This window comes from Rhipicephalus sanguineus, chromosome 6 (genome assembly GCF_013339695.2).
Source record: "Rhipicephalus sanguineus isolate Rsan-2018 chromosome 6, BIME_Rsan_1.4, whole genome shotgun sequence".
Classification (NCBI taxonomy): domain Eukaryota; kingdom Metazoa; phylum Arthropoda; class Arachnida; order Ixodida; family Ixodidae; genus Rhipicephalus; species Rhipicephalus sanguineus.
Genome location: NC_051181.1, coordinates 14643359 through 14660205, shown reverse-complemented (window position 1 = coordinate 14660205; position 16847 = coordinate 14643359). Strand labels below are relative to the sequence as shown.

The following is a 16847-nucleotide window of genomic DNA, read 5'->3' as shown; positions in this document are numbered from 1 at the left end:
GGCACTGCTGTACATCACGGCGTTTGTCTACAATGTCTGCTGATAACCACATAGATGTATTTAGAGTGTTATTTCATAAAGTGCAATTTTATTGATCTGGTATTCTGTTTATTTGCTAGTGTCGAAAATAATCGCCGAAGAGGTTAATTCAGAACACTCAGCTGCATGAGCCCTTATTTTTTCATTAGCGAGTGAAGTATTTAGGAGGAGTATGGAGTTCTCCTTAGATGATTTTTTCCATGAGATTTGCAATGAATCGAAATATTTCTAGCCTTCACAAGAGCCCCATAGTAAAATTCCGGTGCTTGAATGTTATTGCAATATTCTTCTGTAGTGCACTCCTAGGATGTGAAATTCGCTGCTCCAGAGTGCTCCCAGATGCAAAAATATCTGCTCCAAAGTGCTCCAAGATGAAAATTTTGCTGCTCCAAAGTGCTCCAAAACGAAAATTTTGCTGCTCCAAAAATTGCTCCAAATCAGAAGTTCTCGGTAGCATCACTGTATTCCAAATAACAGAAAAAACAGTGGTTTAAATGTACTACAGAGCTTATTTTGGAGCTACTGTGGCTGAGGCTACACATAAAAAAAGGGTTGACGGAACATACTCGCTGGCGAGTGCATTCTGTAGCAAGTGTCACTCGGCGTTCCCATGTGACAGTGTGCAACTGATACACCGATGGGGATGTGTGTGTATGTGCATTCAAGTTTGATTTAACACTTTCCTCTCTGCGCCTATACCCATCGATAGCCCGCTGTCAGTGGTTTTCAACCTTCAAATTTTGCTGTGCTAGGAGCGCCTACGGACAGCTAACATGCTCCATCTTATAAAACAGGAGCTATATAAAACGTCGCGTGCCCCTGCCTCTCGGAAACTGCAAATTTAGGCGGATTCCGGTGAGTCTGTGTCAGAATTTTTTTATGGTGGCAGCAGCACAGACTCGGAAGATGATTTTGACTCATCTGCCTTCAGCACAGACAGCAAAAGTGCGCCAAACAGCCGTGGAACGTTAACAGGTATCTGCCGGTAACAGTCGTTTTCATCTCCAAACCGAGTTGCCACTGCTGCACTCCGTTCGAAAGATATCTGGCATGTTCTAAAGGCCACAGTTCTTATCTGCGGGGTATCAATATCATTTGGGCGAGACCAAATGATGTTCATCAGCTGCTGAACGTGTGGAGTTTAGCGCGAGAAAACGACCCGGAGTGGACCTCGGCATTGCGCTCCGTAGTGCCGCACGGTGTTTCGTCGGAGCCGTCAATTTCTTCATGCTCTTCTTTACCTGAGAAATAATCGCCGAGATATGCAGCACATTCGCTCATGAATTGTATTACCTTCAGCCCAAGTGGCATTGTTCATGTCATCGACAACTTAAAAAATTCGTCAGCTGCTGGAACTGACGATATCAATACCAAGGTGCTCAAAAACACTAAACATGTAACCAGTGTTATATTATCGCTAATATTTCAGCAATCACTAGATACAGGTTCTGTACCAGAGGACTGGCGGATCGGGAAGGTCGTCCCTGACTTCAAGAAAGGTAGTCGGTCGTCTTCTAACAATTACCATCCCAGTATCTATCACCAGTGTCTGTTGCAAAATAATGGAGCATATCGTGTACTCTGAAGTAGCGCGTCTTTTGTCTGCTAACAATTTTTTCCATCCCAATCAACATGGTTTTCGTCCCGGTCATTCTTGTGAAACTCAACTAGCCCTCTTCCTGCGTGAAATTCACTCGCACCTTGATAATAATATCCTGTTGATGCCATATTTCTTGATTTCGAAAAAGCATTTGATAAGGTTTCCCATTGTCACTTACTGCTTAAACTTTCATGCCCGAACTTAGACCCCTCTGTGCTCAACTGGATTCGCGAATTCCTAACCCATCGCAGGCAGTTTGTTGTTGCTAACTCCTGCAAATCTCCCCTCTCTCATGTTCACTCTGGCGTTCCACAAGGTACGGTACTAGGCCCCCTCCTCTTTTCAATTTACATTAACGACTTGCCATGTAACATCAACTCTAACATTAGATTATTCGCTGATGATTGCGTGCTGTATCACCCTGTAACTAATATCTTACATTCTTCCGTTTTACAGACAGATCTTAACACTATACAGGAATGGTGTAAAGACTGGTTAATGTCCCTAAATATTAACAAAACTTTTGTAATGACTTTTCATTGACGTAAAGACTACATCGCTAACACTTACACTCTACACAATTACCGTATTTACTCAATTCTACCGCGCCCTCGATTGTAACGCGCACCCGTTTTCCGCGACCAAAAAAAAAAAAGTAATACATCGATTGTAACGCGCACCCATTTTTCGTGAGAGAAAAGAACAAAAAAAGTCCGTAGGAGTCAAACTTCGCACATTCAGAAGAATCAAGTATTTGGGTTTTAAAGAACTGAAGTTTCAAAAAGTAAAACACAGTCAAAAAGCGGGCCTTGCCGCTAAAACTGTCACCACTACGGCGGCGATACGAGTCGCGTAATGGATCAGTCCTCGTCGCTGTCGGACAACTCCTTGTCGCTGTTAACACTCTTCGATTTCGGGAAACCGGCCCTGCTTTGGTCCACTGAAACCTTTTCGTGAAGCTTTGCTGTAAAAAATCTTCTGCTTCTGTTTGCGCCAGTCTCGCACGCACGTTTCGGGAACTCCGAACTATATCCGAACCACCGCGATGCGGCCCGATTTCCGTCCGTCTTCTGCACATATAATAACTATTCTTTTAAATGCGGCATTGTGGTACACTCGTCGAGTATGGAGTCGGCACTTCCATGCCGTTGATGCGAACGCAGAACGGGATGACAATCTCCTCAGCACACGTACGAACTGAAAAAATGGCAGAAATGGCCACGGCGCGTAGGAGGCGGCCATCTTGAAATGTCGATGGCAATACGATAATGGAGTTTCTTTTTTTTTTTTTTCGGTCCTCGATTCTAACGCGCATGCGATTTTTGGACTCGTTTTTCCGGAAAAAAGGTGCGCGTTAGATTCGAGTAAATACAGGTACCCCGTAGCCGCTGCTAACACTACCAAATACTTAGGTGTTCATATCTCATCTGATTTAACATGGTTACAACACATCATTGTCATTACTAACTCTGCTAATCGAGTTCTCGGATACCTTCGTCGCAACCTTGCCTCGGCCATAGAGTTTCCTAAAAGGACCTAGAGGGAACTCTGGCGCTGCGATCGTTCAATCACCATGGGAATGATGGGTAGTACACGGATTTGCCTAGTCTTCGTGCTTGTGGGCTTCGAACGCACTTGTGGCTTTGTTTATTGCTATGTTTTGGTTTTCTTTCAGATAAAAGAACGGATCGTTGTGAACTTCTAGACCAGATTTGAATCGGTGAGCCTAAAGAAGTTAAAGTGGTGAAGTGAAACTGCTGATTTTTGCTGAACTTCGTTTTGCGACAAAGCGGATGCAGGCGACGCGGAGCCAAACGGAGCCAAAAGAACGAAGTTTAGACAAATCCGTGTACTACCCATGATTCCCATGCTGGCTGAAGCGCGATGCATTGCAGCTCCCATAGACACTAGCGCCAGAGTTCCCTCTAGTAAGTATTGTAGGAAACTCTATGGCCTCGGCACCTTCTTCTATTAAACTAATAGCTTATAAAACACTCGTAAGGCCTAAACTTGAGTATGCTAATGCCATTTTTGATCCTCATCAAGCTAACCTTTCTACTATGCTTGAATCCATCCAGAACCATGCTTCCAGATTCATTATCGCGAATTGCTCGACTAACATAAGTGTGTCAGCAGTCAAATCTCAACTTAACCTTCCTCATCTTGCCACTCGCCGTAAAGTTGCACGTTTGTGCCTGTATCATAAGTTCTTCCATTCCTTGCCACCAGGCAATGCATTCATCAGACTTGCACATCGGACATCGCGCCATTCTCACCCCAACGCCATCTATCCCATACATTCTAAAACAAAGACCTTCCAGAAGTCATTTTTCCTGCAGACTGCGCAAGACTGGAATGACCTTCCCACCCACTTCGCCATGTCATCTCAGTTTGCCCAATTTAAAACTGCAGTAAAAAGCCATATTTTATCCTTGTAAATGTGATCTGCTGCTGCTTTTCTTTTTTTTTTTTGTTGTTATTGTTGGTGCTGTTTTTGCTTTCTTGCTTTCTTTTTATCCATCATGTTTTCTTGCCCACCCCTTATGTAATGTCTCTCAGGACCCTTGAGGTACTAATAAACGAACGAAATGAATAAACGAATAAACGAACTAATAAATATGCATGAATGCATACTCTTGAGCAAAAAATAACAGAGAAAACGAATGTTTTCTGCGAAATACACTGTGCAAACCTGTGCTTCACCGCATTACGTAACTGCATTGCGCGGTGGCACGATAGCCACTAGGGCTAATGTTTTCTTTTGTATCTAAATAACGACTAGAGATCGAATGCTCATATTCGCAGGGATATTGGATATGGAATTTTTGGTTAAAATTTCTTTCGAATTTTTTTGTTGTGTTCAGTTGGTGCAAAGCACCATTGATGTTTTTATAGCGTGTTCTCGTTTTTGTCAAAAATTTTCCTATCAAAGATTATTTTTTCGGTAAATTCTTTAGAAATGTTTGCCTAAATATAGTACCATTAGAAAGCGCATTCCTTGTTCTACGAGTTCATATAATATATTATGGTGTCAATAATATTCTGTGGCAGTAGAAAAATTGTTTACTAGGGTACCCAAACCTGGCCTATTTTCCCGCGGAAAGGAAAGTGTTAAGGGGCAGGAATATAACGTGTTGCAGAACCGAGTGAGTTTGACTTGCCACACGAAGACACACCTGTTTCATTTGCGGAGGCAGTCTTGCAAACAAATTCAAGGGAATGGGTAGTAGTCCACAACATGGTCCATTGAGTGTGCAAAGTTGGCCCTGCACAATATTCTTCTTGAGATACTGTCACGAGTCTCGCGCGCTCGCGTTCAGAGGGACTGAGAGGCGTGAGACGGCAGTGGCACAGCAAACATGACTTCATCTAATGAAGCAAACATCCCACAAAAATCCACACAAACCAAACTCATGCAAACAACACCAATCAGCATATAATACGCCGCTTCTCCAAATGCGCTGACAGTAAGTTATCCATTCAACATTACGCATGAAGCGCAGTCCTTGACTGCCACAGCAGTCTGGCCACCTCAGCCTCACAGTTGTGTCCATAATAAAACTTTCTTACTCGTTAGCCTCGCTTGGCTCCGAAATCTGCTCCTGGTAGTGTTGTGTCCTCGGATTCCTGTCGTTGTCGAAGATCTACCTAGCTGCTGGGAGATCCTCCCGTCTCAGCTGCCCGTTTCCGGGTCACCGTCTAAGCCGCCACTGAAGCTTGGAGGTTAGGCCTAGCCTCACGCTCGGCTACTGCTTCCAAGAGGCATCCCTGCCCGTATGACAGTGTGGCACTCGGTGATTATTCTGTGGGTCGACCCTAGCAGCTCCAGGGCTGGACTGAGGCTAGTGGTTGCTCATAGCAGTGTTATTTTAACTGCATGGGTGACCGCCAGCTGCCTTATTCGCAGACCGGTGAAGGGCAAATTTAGGAGAGGGGGATGTGGGGATTGAGGCTTGCCCGTTGCCATTGCGCGGGTTTTTCGCCTATTTCTGCCATCCTCGCGTCCCATCATATGACGCTCCCTTCCTCCGCCGTCTTACGGCGCTGGGCGAGCGGGGGAGTGACGTTAACCTCCCTCTCCCGGCGTCGGACCTCAACGGGGGCGCTGCGCTCGAGTTTCGCGTCTCGCGAGACGTTTCGCGCAGCGGGGGGGAGACTCTCTCTGGACCTCGTAGGGTAAGCACGTATTTTCTCTCCCGTCCGTCGGCTCCTCTTTTGGGCTCGCTCGGACGGAATTCGCTAACGGTGCCTTGCGCCAGCGGCGAGCGCTTACCTTATGTTGTCCTTTTCCGAACGCTAGGCTGAAGAGCGGTGCAGTGCATTCGCGCGTGGTCATACTACGCCGAAGCCGTACCTGTCGAAGCCAACGCGAGCGGAGTTTGCCATAGGGTAAGCACGTATTTTCTCTCCCGTCCGTCGGCTCCTCTTTTGGGCTCGCTCGGACGGAACTCGCTAACGGTGCCTTGCGCCAGCGGCGAGCGCTTACCTTATGTTGTCCTTTTCCGAACGCTAGGCTGAAGAGCGGTGCAGGGCATTCGCGCGTGGTCATACTACGCCGAAGCCGTACCTGTCGAAGCCAACGCGAGCGGAGTTTGCCCTCACTCGAGCGATCGGGCCCTGTGGTCGCGGATCGTAAGAGTACGCAGCATAGTCGCGAGGGACCCGTTTTCTCTCAGCGGCATGTCGCCGTGAGCCCTTTTTGCCCGCGGAGACGTGCTAGCGGCACCCTTTGTGTTGTACTTTCGCCCGTGGCGTGGGGAAGCCTGTTTTGCTACTCCCGCCGCCTTTGGGAGCGGGTGTTGTGCTGCGTTTTGTGGTGTTGCCGCAGGCAATAAACTGTTGCGGATCTCGAGAGCAGTACTGTGTACTTGCCGCGTTGCGCTCGGCGCCCTTGCGCTCGAACGTACGTGTGCAGCGGCGCGCTAGTTCACACGAGGCGACGGCAAACGTGGCCCTGTGGCTCGCTAAGTCCGAACCCACGCTAGTGGCCGTACTCCTGTGAGGTACGTGCACACTACACTTGCCGTCGCCTCGCGTGAACTAGCGCGCCGCTGTACACATACGTTCGAGCGCAAAGGCGCCGAGCGCAACGCGGCAAGTACACAGTACTGCTCTCGAGATCCGCAACAGTTTATTGCCTGCGGCAACACCACAAAACGCAGCACAACACCCGCTCCCAAAGGCGGCGGGAGTAGCAAAACAGGCTTCCCCACGCCACGGGCGAAAGTACAACACAAAGGGTGCCGCTAGCACGTCTCCGCGGGCAAAAAGGGCTCACGGCGACATGCCGCTGAGAGAAAACGGGTCCCTCGCGACTATGCTGCGTACTCTTACGATCCGCGACCACAGGGCCCGATCGCTCGAGTGAGGGCAAACTCCGCTCGCGTTGGCTTCGATAGGTACGGTTTCGGCGTACTATGACCACGCACGAATGCACCGCACCGCTCTTCAGCCTAGCGTTCGGAAAAGGACAACGTAAGGTAAGCGCTCGCCGCTGGCGCAAGGCACCGTTAGCGAGTTCCGTCCGAGCGAGCCCAAAAGAGGAGCCGACGGACGGGAGAGAAAACACGTGCTTACCCTACGAGGTCCAGAGAGGGTCTCCCCCCCTTCCGCCGTGCGAAACGTCTCGCGAGACGCGAAACTCGAGCGCAGTGCCACCGTCGAGGTCCGACGCCGGGAGAGGGAGGTTAACGTCACTCCCCGCTCGCCCAGCGCCGTAAGACGGCGGAGGAAGGGAGTGTCATATGATCGGACGTGGGGATGGCAGAAATAGGCGAAAAGCCAGCGCAATGGCGACGGGCAAGCCTCAATCCCCACATCCCCCTCTCCTAAATTTGCCCTTTACTGATCTGCAAAGGCAGCTGGCGGTCACCCATGCAGTTAAAATAACACTGCTATGAGCAACCACTAGCCTCATCCAGCCCTGGAGCTGCTGCTAAAAGAAAGAATACATTATAATGCGAGAAAGAAAAAATCAATAATAAAAAAACAATGCTCTTGAAACACATAATACAATAAAATGACACTGCGGAAGGAAGGTAAAGAAAATTAAGGCAAGTGTTCGTGATGCTTGCGCGAAAGAGCGTCCACAGCATGGAGGGGAGGCAGAGGCTTCTTTGAAGTCCTCACACCGGGAACGGGCTCCCCGATAGCGCGTCGCTCTTGACGACGATTAGCCTGTGAGTTCGACGAACGCCGCTTCGGTGGTGGCGCGAAGGTCCCGAATTTTCGGCTGGATACCGGAAGACCTCGCTGGGACAGTCAGCCCTTTTTTTGCAATCAATAAGGCTGACCCGAACTGGCTGCGATGCATCCTGGAGTCGGCAGAGAGCATGAAGATTTACCAACTTGCCCAAATAGCCACCTTACTCACCTGGCTGTTGCCGAGATCGACTTCCACACCACGGAATCCTGGCCCTGCGTCCTCCAGACTCTGCACCAGCTGCTCTCATCACTGGTGAGATGCCGGCTTGACCACCTTCGTCGACCGGTGCCCGACAGATAATCCCAGCTACTTCTTCCCGACCACAGCTCGGGTCGCATGCCATGAGCTGTCTCGCCGCAAGTCGGGCACATGGACATGTCTCGCACACCATCGAGTACTTTTCCCTTCGGATCGCATACCATCGCATGTTCGTCTTCTGGCACGTGCCTTTCACTCATCACCTCTTTTCAAGAGTTTTTTTTTCCTCAAAAAAACTACTCTCCTTGCGGTTGTGGATCTCCTGCTTGTGTGCCTTTCCTGGTTGTCTCACTGTGCACTACCACACTGTCGCGCCCATTCAACGTTCCACTTCCTCAAACTGCTCCTCAGTCTCACTCTATTCACCATGCAAACAAAATCACAAATTCTCAATGCCACTGTTTTGAAATTTACATGTTCATTGTCCAGAACACTTGTGTTATTGACGGCAATTTCTACCAGACTTCTCTACGTCATGATAAATCCCTTTTTCGCGAGTGTTTTCGCAGTGCCACTTCATGAAGCACCTCAAATCCCCATGCAACCCTGGCCAAAATGCCTCTTTGGTTATTTCTTACCTCTAAACCCATTAGCATAGCAGTGCTCTAGAATAGATTTTCCGTGAGGTACAGGCAGCGTCAGTTGTCTTATGAGCAGGGGTGAGACAGCTGTGTATATATTGTGCATTTTGGATACGATTCCGTTTTCCTGTGCCAAGCTGCTCCAAAAGCACAAAAATTGCAAAAATTGCGCCGTACTGCTCCAAAACAGCCTCAAGAGCAATAGTTTTGATGCTCACATCAGCTTCAGTGGAGAAAAAAGGCTGAATTCACAACATGAGTTTCCAAGCAGCGCCAGGGATACCAAGAAAATGACACGTTTGCAGAATGCATAGACACGCCGAAGTGCGTTTCTATGCACCTTTATAATGAAGGCTCCCATGGTGCCACCATAGTCTCCTCTGGGCTGTACAAAATATGTGTTGCTGCCATATTCTGAGGTTCTCTTTCCTGTCATCTTCTTTCTTACCAATTCGTACGCGGCGCTACACCCAAAACCTTCAAAGCTATCATTGCTTTTCCACACCTTCCCTTTCATGATCCCTTGCCTCTGTTGTTGGGCACAGTTTCCCCTACTGAGTCAAAAATGAAATTGTTTATTTGCCATCCTGTGTAGTTACAAATACAGATGGGGGGGGGGGGGGGGGGGAATAAAAGTGAACAGCTTGACGAGTCTACAACCCTTCTTTCATTTGGCAGGGGGCCACTGACGGGCCACTGCATTAACCAGAGATTATTAGAACATAAGAGATCACTAACCGGAGGCTCACCTAATCTATCGTTAGATTGTCGAGAGTGCAAATGCATGCCAAAATTCAATGAATGCGCAGTTTTGTACCGTCATAAAAATGAAGAAACGCATCTGATGATTGAGGCATGGCATATCAAGAATAGCGGTAGCGCATGCGTGAGCCAACCGTCGATTAACTTGCATAAAGATGAAAACAAATGCCTTAACAGTTATCTTTCGCGTAGGCCCCCACGTGTGCCGGATTGATAGGTTCGCCTATTGCATGGGCATGCGCAGATAAGTGCAAATGCATGCCAAAATTCAATGAATGCGCAGTTTTGTACCGTCATAAAAATGAAGAAACGCATCTGATGATTGAGGCATGGCATATCAAGAATAGCGGTAGCGCATGCGTGAGCCAACCGTCGATTAACTTGCATAAAGATGAAAACAAATGCCTTAACAGTTATCTTTCGCGTAGGCCCCCACGTGTGCCGGATTGATAGGTTCGCCTATTGCATGGGCATGCGCAGATAAGTTTTCGTGCCTTCTTTCTTTTCTGCCGTTGTGCATCTATTCAGTTGTTAGTCGGCGTTTGTGGTGTGCTGACTTCTTTCTTGTGTCCGTGTTTGCACGCCCTGTCTTTTTAGAGTGAATACTTGCCAACTAGCTCAGCTCTCTGTTATTCTAAGATTGATAAGAGATAATGTATGTCCTCGTATTTTACAACAGCTTCATTTTTCCACCAAAAAAATTTTAGTCAACTACATCAAAAGCTTTAGAAAAGTCTACGAAAATACCAATCACTGCTTTGTTTTCAAACCTTGGTTAATATATATTCTTTCTTCTCTACTAGTGCTAAATTGACTGATTTGTTCTTACAGAAACCAAATCGTTCTGGTGTTAATGGATTGTTTTTCATCTGGCCTGTTTCCATAGCATCACACTGCATAGAGGCCCTTCCTACGCAAAAAGGTGCACCTAGCCGTACCTTGGCTTCTGGTAGCCTTCTCTTTGTCCCATCAACAAACACAACCTTTCCCATTTTCCCAGTGAAGTCACTCTCTTTTTTTTTAATTAAATGCGTTTAAGGAGAGGTTGTCTCTTTCACCGCACTTTTTTTTATTACTGCGGGGCCAGCTCCCGAGTCCCTCAACACGGATACCCGTACGCCATGGATGCTTCCTTCTACCAGCGGCATAGCACTGTCTGTCCCATCACTGGTTTTCCTTGATCTGGGACTTCCTCTGGGTTCTTGGTGCTCTGACCGCTTGCGTACAGCTCATCCTCGGACTCCATCCACACACACACTGCTCTCTCTACTGTCCCACACTTGTCTGCCATCTGTCCTTTCTTTTGGCACAATTGGCAGTTCACCTGGTGACTATGTCCCATTGTTCAGTTGACCGTCTACTCGGATTGCGTAAGAAACATCTCTGCTGTCTATATCCTTGGGCCTGACTATTCTTCTCTGCTACCCTGGTAGTACCGCTGTCCTCCTTTCCTAGATTTTTCCATCCCTGCGCTTCCATAAACTGGTCTGCCTCTTTGGTCTACAGACCGCAGCTTTCTCTCTTTTAGCAAAATTGCCAAATTATTACTACACTGAGAAAGAAACTGCTTTGCTACCATTCTTTCTCGTACCCCTTCCTATGTTTTTTCCGTTTCGCACAAGTCTATGCACCCCTTGAAATAGTTCACCAGGCGGTATATAAACTGCTTCCCCGTTTGGGAGTCCTGTTGCAGTAGACTTTGACAGTCAGCCTTTTGAATAAAGTTTTCTTTACTGTCGAGTTATTTGTGTGCTGGCATCCGCCAAAACACACTCGATGCCTAACCCGCTAAGTTCAGACTCCTCTCTCTCCCTCAAACCGATGCAAATTGGCATCAGGGTTGTCCCTTCGTTCATCCAAGGACGCCATCAACTTCCTAGCCTGGAAGAGGGCCAGTCGGCTGAAGGGTCACTGCGGGCAGCCACATTGAGCTAACTGCAACTTATGCTCCAGAATTTCCTTCTCATATTTGTGTTCCTTGTGCTTCACATTCTGGTTCCTTCTGTGCAAGGTGCTTTTCATGCTCTGAATGAGCGTTTTCAAAAAAAACTTTTTTCTTTATCCATGTTCACATCCTTTGCTATCGGTGCCAAACGCTCCCAGTCCATCTTAGCAACTCCCGACGATCTGTCAGACTAGGCCCGAGGATGTTCATAATCCTGGCAGGGCTCGCAAATATTATGTCACGAGTCTCAGGAGCGCCCACGTTTAGCGTGATTGAGAGGCGGGAAGTGGGAGCGGCACAGCAAACATGACTGCATCTAGTGAAACGAAAATCCTGTACTCTGCCGTGCCTTGCAAATCCACACAAACCAAACTCGTGCAAACAACACCACTGAACACGCAATACGACACTAAGCGCAGTCTCTAACTGCCACAGATGTCTAGCCACATCGGCCTTGCATTCAGTGTCGAAATAGAACATTCTTACTCATTCGTGTGGCTTGGAACCCACGTAGACTCCTAGTCTAGTTTTGTCTGTCGCCATCTCTCTCGACGTGATCCTGTTGTCGTCAGAGCTCTACATAGCTCCTGGGAGATCCTCCCATCCTTGCTGCCCTTTTCCCGGTTGCCGTCGCAGCCGCCATTGAAGCTTGGAGGTTAGGCTTAGCCTCACGCTCTGCTACTGCTTCCAAGAGACATCCTGGCTCGTATGACGAGGCATTTGGGGATTGTTCTGCCGTCTAAAGCGGAGCATCACAGGAACTGCTGTGACGAGGCTGCCGTCAGTCCGAGGAGCCTCACCTGGTCGCTGCCGAGATCGATGTCCATACCACAGACTCCTAGGGCTGCATCCACTAGACCAGTGAGATTGACCACCTTTGTCGACCGGTGCCCCACAGACAATACCAGCTACTCGTTCCTCATTTTCCGACCACAGCTTGGGTTGCATGCTACAAGCTGTCTCTCCATCAATAGGGTGTGTGTCTCGCACACCATCGAGTCTTTTTCCCTTCGTCTTCTGGCATGTGTCTCGTGCCCTTTACTTACGACAGCCACCAAGAACGAAAAAGCAATCGCTGTTTTTCTATTATGTGAAGTTGGAAGACCAGGGAAGCTGCTTTTGTTGAATTATATTTGAAGTTTTCTCTCTTGGCATAGCCATTTCTCTAGCAACGTTGCCCCTTGACACTCGCACTTGCCGCTTGTGTGGGTGCGTCACATGTGTGATGTATGCACATGAACAGTATGTGACAGCAGCCTTTCCTTGATGACATTTATTTTCGGGAGGTGCTCTGGTGTCAGGGTGTCACGTAGCCACGGGTGGTGGCAAACCAGGGCACAACTTCTGTAAGCAACGAGTCGTGACACATCATGCACACCAGCACTTTATTGGAGCGCTCCGATGACACAGACTGCCATATTGTTGTGGCTGCATAGTCCTGCTGCAGTTGGTCATGCACGCTGGAGATGGTGGAAGGGTGTTTGGCAAACCACACACAATCACAGACGCTGCACGGGTACCCAAATGTATCCCTACCAACTCCCATTGAGATCTCGCCGAGACTTTCGGGAAATGCTCGTCTGGGTTGTAACCAACTTGCCGGGCATTTCCAGCTTTGCGATACTGAGGATCCTGGCAGGCGATGCGTTTGTACTTAGTGCCATTGGTTTGTCTTCGTCACTCGTTTTAGCCCGGTGGCGTCAAGTGGACTCGTGTTTTTGTGGCTGCTGGTGCTTTAAATGGGTGCGTGATGTGATCACGGCATATCTTGGAGGCAGCGCGGAATCCATGCCTGGTTGGTGCGTTGCGGGTTTCGTGCTGCCTCAGAAAGACGGCATGACCACACCACATGGATGGTGTGTGTTTGTCGACATCGCGGACATATGTTTTTGCAGATCCTAGCCATAAACAGCTTCTCTCTCGTATTCAAGGGTAAGCATGAAATGGCTCCATCTTCGGAAACAGCGCGAGCACACGGGACAAGAAAGACAGACAGGACTTTGCGCTGGCTAACAACATGAGCGTTTATTTCGTACGATCACATATATACGCTTCCTTGGAAATAGATAAACAAGAGAGGATGAGGGAAAGGGAAAGCCCTACGCCTGCGCCGTGACTAATGCATGAAAAAGCAAAGATCAATCACGGAGGTAATTAATCTCCTTGTTGGTTAGTGCGATGGACGATGCGCTTACACATGATGGCCCGATGGAATGAATCGTGAACGCTTCATATATTTCCCGGGCGTGGCAGTCACGATATCTGCGTAAGATACGCGTCTGATCGAAACTCGGAGTGCAACCGCACTCGGCACAGTGGATTCCGAGTTTCGGACTCCGAGTGGACTCCGAGTTTCGATCAGACGCGTATCTTACGCAGATATCGTGACTGCCACGCCCGGGAAATATATGAAGCGTTCACGATTCATTCCATCGGGCCATCATGTGTAAGCGCATCGTCCATCGCACTAACCAACAAGGAGATTAATTACCTCCGTGATTGATCTTTGCTTTTTCATGCATTAGTCACGGCGCAGGCGTAGGGCTTTCCCTTTCCCTCATCCTCTCTTGTTTATCTATTTCCAAGGAAGCGTATATATGTGATCGCACGAAATAAACGCTCATGTTGTTAGCCAGCGCAAAGTCCTGTCTGTCTTTCTTGTCCCGTGTGCTCGCGCTGTTTCCGAAGACGAAGCCATGCCAACAAGCTCAAGTTGACACCCTCATGAAATGGCTCCCAGCAAAGCACATTGGTTGGACATGATACTAGCCACAATCTTAATGTGTGGCCACGACGCAGCACGGGCCTGTGTTGCATCTGTGTCCTGTCGTCGGCCAGTATGAAGCTATACCAACTCGCCCAGTGTTCCGTCTTACAGGCCTGAAAGCTTGCTGAGCCGGAGTGAACCTGTTTTGAAGTGAACCTCGTTGCAAGTCTTGTCTCGGCCAAAACACCATCTGCACCATGTCGGATGCTGCTGGCATGGTCATGCAGTGTGGCGCCATTTCTCAAAGGAGGTGGCGCAAGAGCTGTGCTACAAAAGTCACAGACTGCTCGCATTGAAAAGAGCACAGGCAACCCTGTCTCAGTGCTCCGATAAGGTGTATGGTGCCCTGTGTTGGCCTTTGGAACGGGACAGCTGTAGTGATATTGTGGACAGACATTAAGAAGGAGGAACTCGGGAGCAGTATTTTTGGTAACTTGTTTGCACAGTATTGGCTAGCATATGTAGTGAGGTCCTGTACAAAGGGTTTGGGGCCAGAGACCTAATTATCTTAACTTTTGAATGATTGCCCAAATGATTGTGTTTTGTCAGCAGTTATGCCCAGATTTTCTCGCTTGAGGGCTCAGATAACAGCTTTTGGCTCAAGGTTACTTGAAGGTCGCCTACAATGGTAGCCAAAAGCATTTCATGCTGAACAAGTTTTTCTTGTGCACAAGTAACCTTGCCACCAGGTGTACTGCAGGGGAATTTGCGCCACCTATTGTGCGACTACACCAACTTCAGCATGGCATTGCCAGCCAGGATGGCCAGACTGCAGGAGACACGACAGGTGTTCGAAATTTTCGGAGCCCTCCGCTATGGCGTCTCTCATAATCATATCGTGGTTTTGGGACGTTAAACCCCAGATATTATTATTATTGTTATTATTTTTTATTTTCATGTAACCGTTCCATTACACGAGCAACCACTGCCTTGTGCTCACCGCGCCGACATGTCGAACATCCCCGATTGTTTTAGATTGTTCTGATGAGCTTAAGTGCACAACGCGAACAGTAGAGCTTATTATGGAACTGATGGGGCCATCAACGATAAGGCTGGAGTCTTTGATGCCACGTGTATAAATGCTGGCGCTTCTTACCGCTGATCAGACTATTCAACGGCTGACAATTGTGTGCTCTGATATTGTTCCACTTTGAGTGTCATTCTTTTTCTGGGCACAAGTTTGCCCAATAAAGATCTCTACCGGCTGTGATTGTTTTCTTCATGTGAGAATAGAACAGCCAGCCCAGAGGGTGTCTTGTTCCTTTACAGTGTTCCTTCATTACTTCCATCTCCATATGTTGTTAATGGTATGGGGATGTACAGCTTTATTTGTTGATTACCGTATTTACTCGAATCTAGGCCACCCTCGATTGTAGGCCGACTCCCGAAATTCGCAAGGCCAGAAAAAAAAAAAACTTAAATCATGGTACTCGAATCTAAGCCACTTTCGCACATTGTTTTTTCGAAAAAAACATCGGCTTAGATTCGAATAAACACGATAATTTCCCATGTAGCGTATGTATGATGTGCATATTTGTGCAAGTATTTATTAATACTACTTTTAAAGTACTATGTAGCCCAGAAGCAGCCAGGTTTATGCATGTGGCGACTTCAAGCCAGATGTTTAGCGACGTTGCCTGTAACCACGTAGCCGCACTGTTGTGCTCTGTGGTGAAAGTAAATATTGGAAAATGAATTCACTCAAATTCATACTAACACTTTGTCCTTGAAGTGTAAGTACATTGTATGCCATGAACCGCATTGTGCATTGATTGTAGACGGGCAGTGTTGCTGTGGGGGATTTCACCTGTACTTGCTTTCTGTTTTGCATTATTGTCTTGTGTTGGCTTCGAGTTTAGTAAATTAAGTAAGAGACTGAATCTGTTTATCTTTTGCCATACAAGGTGCCTAAACTTACAGCAACTTGAACAAAATTGCTCTTGGGCGCCCTGGTGCAGTGCGATTTGGTCTTGAGTGAGTCTTCAGAGGATGTCATATCGGCATGTGCTTGCCTTGCAGATTTGAGTTGCAGTAACGGTGCCGAGGTAGAGCTGGTGAGCCTGATTGAAGAGCAGCTGCCTCGGTACCGATTGCGAGCGGACACCCTCACCGAATTCGGAGGCAAGTCTCTTCACCTTGTATAAATGAAAATACATTATGTCGATCTTTATTATGGTGTCTTAATGGAGAACAGTCCTGGAGACCAAAACTAAGTTTTTAGAAAATGTACGTTTGCATCACATGGGTCCTGCCTGCCACATGCACTGACCAAGCTTCCCACATCTGGGACTGATATCTCGGCCACAATAGCGATCTTTATTACCACAGTGAGCTGTAGTTTAGCTGGAAGAAGCAGAAAGTGTAAGTTTCACTTTGAAAGGTGGTGTATCGACTCCATGTGTTGTATAGGCAGGAGTGCGGCGTAACCCCGCGGCAGGCCGACGGAGAGGCCGCGTGGCAGGAGGGCGCGTGGAGTGATGACTTGTACACCGTGCTTTGGCGAGGCTGACGGGAGACTGCTCTCATTGCGGGCGGTTTTATGGAGGGGGAAGAAGGGTGATTGGGCACAGGTCGCATGACCGGCATGGCCACGCCCGGTTGGTGGCACCAAACAGGGGAGGCCCAACTCCGCCCAGTGGCAGGGACCTCTACCGCAATGGTGTTTTCGCATGCCACCAGGGGTCGCAGGA

At 48.1% G+C, this 16847-nt stretch overlaps 1 protein-coding gene across 5 annotated transcripts in view; it reads left to right on the top strand.

Moving 5' to 3' along the window:
- The window catches only part of LOC119395608 (trafficking kinesin-binding protein milt), a 469019-nt gene that overhangs the window by 46812 nt on the left and 405360 nt on the right, over nt 1-16847 (top strand). For all 5 annotated transcript variants that reach the window (XM_037662593.2, XM_037662592.2, XM_049416698.1 and 2 more), the window contains exon 3: nt 16177-16278. The gene's annotated coding sequence lies outside the window, so the exon portion shown is untranslated. The remainder of the gene's footprint in view (nt 1-16176; nt 16279-16847) is intronic.